This window comes from Phyllostomus discolor, chromosome 4 (genome assembly GCF_004126475.2).
Source record: "Phyllostomus discolor isolate MPI-MPIP mPhyDis1 chromosome 4, mPhyDis1.pri.v3, whole genome shotgun sequence".
NCBI classification, from domain to species: Eukaryota; Metazoa; Chordata; class Mammalia; order Chiroptera; family Phyllostomidae; genus Phyllostomus; species Phyllostomus discolor.
In genome coordinates this window covers 69,934,492-69,938,968 of record NC_040906.2, presented here as the reverse complement: position 1 = coordinate 69,938,968, position 4,477 = coordinate 69,934,492, and the positions used below count along the sequence as shown (strand labels likewise).

The following is a 4,477-nucleotide window of genomic DNA, read 5'->3' as shown; positions in this document are numbered from 1 at the left end:
AACATCTGCGATCTTTTATATAAAGATATGACTCGTCTTATATACTAAACACATGATTAAAAGGAGTAAATGGAAATAACAGAGAGAATCTGGGTAATTATCAGTTAAGATTGGTTTATAGAAAGTTCTGTAAGTACAGACCCCTAATCATCTATGAAATACTAAAGAATAATTTTAAAAATTCAGTTTTATCATCTGTAGAAATTTTTTCTATGAAGTATTAAATGATTTTAACCTAAAAAAAGCCTTTGCTATTTTCTGTATAAATCCCAAAAGAAAAACTTTATTATAATAAAATATGAACTATTTTTCTGGAATTTATAGGAAAAAATAAAAGCATAATCTAGAACTAATTATATTTAACCATAACTCACAATACTAAAATCATTGTTTGCACTGATAAATATGTCATGTACTGTATTTTATTAACAAAAAATGAATAAAGGTCCATGGGGGGAAAGTAGAAAGTAGAAAAAGAAGTGTTACTTGTTCTCTGAGAACATATATCATTTCGAACTTCCCTTCTGGCTTTCTGGCAACTTCCAATTTTAAATTCCACCAAGAGGCGTAGCCTACATAACATAAAACTCAGATGGCAGTGTGTGAGTCTTTCTATTTGCTTTGGCAGACCTCTCATCTCTGTTAACAAGGCTTGGGTAAGAGATAAAACCCAATAAAATTACAGTTGGTTACGAAAGACTACAGTCCTAGTTTATTCAGGGTTTTATGTTCCACCTCCTAGGGAACAAAAATTCCACAGATTTTATGCCTTCTGGGGTGGGCCAGCTCAGGCCCTTGGACAGATGAAGGAAGAGGATTTGCACATTGTTCTTGGTGATTTTCCGAGGTATTTATTTTCTTCAAAAAATAAAAACATAGCTACTTTTGATTTTCTAGGGGAATCAGCATATTCTCAGGGTGGTGTCTCAGTTTATCCATCTAAGATCTCTGTGTTGTGACTTCACAAAGTCATATTTTAGGTCATTCTCCAACCATCAGTACTTAAGCCAATGGTTTATATATATTCCCGTGTGTATTCACAGATTTTTTAAATTTTTACTTTAGGATTCTCTAAGGAGTATACTTAAATCTTTTATTCAAACTCAGTAAGAAATATCAAAATGCAAGTAAAAGTGATGTTACATAGACAGCCTTGAATCTGTTCTTGTTTTTATTCAGTAAATCATTTTCAAATGTCTACGCTTTAGCACTGTTAACGAATTGCAACATACCCAACATCTGATTGCATCATCTGGATGTCTTCATTAAGACAGAGAACCACTCTGTTAAAATGAAATGGAGTTTGACCTGCCCATTTATGACTTACCAGTTTGTGAACATACATACTGAGCTTTTCAATATTTTCATAATTAGTCAATCTGCTTTTACCCACTTGAAATCTCTTGAAATCCTGAAGCTGATGTGCCCATCTGAATTCAGTGATGGTCATCTCTGTACTCGTGGTACATGTTTGTTGCTGTTGAACCTACTGAAAATCTCATTGCCTTGAATGTGCAGCTTGCAGGGTCACCACAACCGTGTCAGTGTTGGAGTTGCAGTGCTGGTTCACTGCCTAGCACATCGGTGTTGCATTAATTTGGAAGAATTTATATAACACTAATGCGAAAGAGTATCCCAACTGCCCAACTGCCCAATTTTAAAAACACAGTCTTGATGTTCTTGGATAAGAGAGGCAGTCAATAGATCGTGATTTGATGTGTGTGGAGACTTCTGAGGATATGTAGAAGTGGGGGTTGGGGGGAATTTTGTATTGGCACCAGGAGAAAACAGGCACAAGCAAATGAGTAGAGAAGGATGACAAGGCATCTCTCGAAATTCACTTGAAATAGAGTCTTGATTATCAACAGAAAGGGCAGAGCTTAAGTTGATAAAAATGTTTTCATAAAAAATTTGTGACATTCGAAATGAGCACAATCAATGCTACTTTGGAGAATAAATGAGAAAGGGCAACTGAAAACGGGAATGGAAGAGGCCTTCTCCTCACTGACACTGGGCAGCATTTCACTAGCAGCACTTGAATTGAGGTCAAGAGGCAGCTTTCCTCCAATCTGAGAGCCCCTTTCTATTTAAGTTCATTGTATTTACATTTACTGGTATGCTAGATATGTTTGTTCTCAGTTCTTATGTGATAGGTCGTTCACCTGTTTTTTAAATTATCTATTTTTTATTTGTGATATCTGCATTTTGTTTTGGTTGTATTCCCAACCGATGACTTGGATGGTACATACTTGATTTTAAGATCCTTAGAGTTGATGTTTATAAATTTTAACAATGAACTTAATGCTCCTCTTCTTTTTCCAGCTTTACAGAGGGCATATTGACTATACTCTTTAGGCAATGAATAAACTGCAGCATTCACACTTTTCCAAACTTCCTTCACTCCATCTCCTGATGTTGGTTACGTTATTTATCTAAATTTTTCCTACAGATCTCTTTATATCATGGACTAATGTAGTTAAACATCTATTGCTTGATTTGTCTGCATAAAGTAATAATAATCAGCTTCTCAATATGAAAAATTAGAAAGTCCAATTAAATTTCTTTCCACCAATCTGAACCTTCAAAAGTTTATTAATTGTGTTCAAAAGTTTGTTAATTGTTTATTAACAATTATTTTGTTATTGTTAATGCTGGTTCTGAATAGATTATTTATCACCAGCCATTTCCACAATGTCCCCTTCAGATGAACCAGAGCTGAAGGATGCTTCCACAGATTGTCTTCACAGCGAGGCCCTGTCATTATAATAAAGGAGTAGTGAGTCCATCAGAGGTATGCCCTACTTTTTGAAAACCATTCTATATCAGGTGGGTGAATTTTAGCTGAAAGTAAGAGAAATTAAACCACTAGGACATGCATTATCTTGTGTAATAAAGAGTCAGCAGACAGGTGCTTGCAGGGTGGTTGTTCAGTGGAACAAAGACATTACTAAGAGCTCAGGCTGTTTGCATTTTTTCTGACTGCCAAGTTTGGCATGGAGAACAGTTTTGGAGACAGTCATATAGTTCTGAGAGTCATGTGCAGATAATAATGTTCAGAGGCAGTAAAGGGGCTCACCAACCTGTGTTCCTTTGTAAGGTGAACAAAAGTCTCCCAGAAGCACATGATCATGCTTTCTAGAGTTACGTAATTTCTCAATGTGAAACCAGCCACTGACAAAGAGAAATTATGATGATGAGTCAAAATTAATGATAATTAACCTCTGAAGGTCATGGCAACTCCATATCTACACAATCCCAGGGTCTGTTGGCAAAAAAATAAAGCCAGGGGCAGAAGCATAGGGAGGGAGTGGCTGGAAGAAATGGTTAGCAAGTAGACAACCAATGATTCTTCTATAACTAAGACATTGCCAGCACTCTACAGTCTTTGCCTGCCTTTGGTACTGTTCTCTTGGATTTGGCATCTATTCTTATAATTGCATGGTATGTTATTATAACCATTTCTTATCTCCACTGAAGATAGAGTTTATAGAGTTTATTTCCTTTTTTTGGTCTTCTTTGTTCATTCCAGTGGGGTTTAGAGAAAATCGTGAGAAGAAAACACTTCAATCTGCTGTCTGTCAAACTAGAGATCAATGCAATGGATATTTTTCTAGAGATAATTAGCTAGAAAAGCTATAAAGAGGAACCTTAGCAATGCACTAAAAGGAAGAACATAAACAGAATTTTCCTTGGAAAATTAGGAACGCTTCCTTTATCCAAGATTGACCATTTATCTGCTTAAATATTACAGAGACAAAAACTTTACTTCTTTTACTAAGAGATAGAAGTGAGTCAAATAATTCCATGCATCTTTTTTCTTTCTATCAAATGCAACACTCAGAAAATTTAAATATTCTTCACTCTGTTTTCTTTCAGTCTCCTCCAGAAAGTAGAAATCTTGGTTCAAGCAGTCATGGGACTCAGGCCTGGAATAATTTGTTTAGTGATGGGAGAGGACAAAGTGGGGTTTGGTCTACACCCTATCGCTGGTCTCCTGTGGGGACACTTCAGTGAGTGTTTTAGCAATAAGAGGACCTGTATTTATCCTTTTCATAACCTTTTCTGGAGCAGAGATTGAAGGATGACGATGAAATCTTCTCACAACCTTTCAATCCCATTAAACTTCACCCAGGGGAAATACCATTAGACCTTAAACAAAGGAACAAGTCCCTCCCTAAATAGATTAGAGGACATACATCAAGCAAGCAAGATTTCCAAACAAAGGAGCCCCACGCAGGGTTATTTCTTTTCCTTCAATGCAAGCAAAGCAGGTATTTTAAAGGGAAGGATGCAGTGACCCTTGGCCAACCTGCTTTAGAGAAATGGCTATAGTCTCAGCGCACTGCTTTAATAATAGTAATAAGGATAAATCACTACATGACTAAAGTCATATACAAAAAAGCACTTCCTGACATCTCATAGAGAAACACACTAGGAGGACATTGAGATCAGTAAACATTAGGAGCTGGGCTGGGAG

The 4,477-nt window shown here is 36.3% G+C and overlaps 1 long non-coding RNA gene across 1 annotated transcript; it reads left to right on the top strand.

The window, feature by feature from the left end:
- Positions 1-723: 723 nt before the first annotated feature.
- On the top strand, positions 724-4,093 carry LOC118499875. Its single transcript, XR_004902419.1, has 3 exons — positions 724-834; positions 2,705-2,791; positions 3,877-4,093. It is a non-coding gene; the product is annotated as an uncharacterized LOC118499875 (long non-coding RNA).
- Positions 4,094-4,477: the final 384 nt, after the last annotated feature.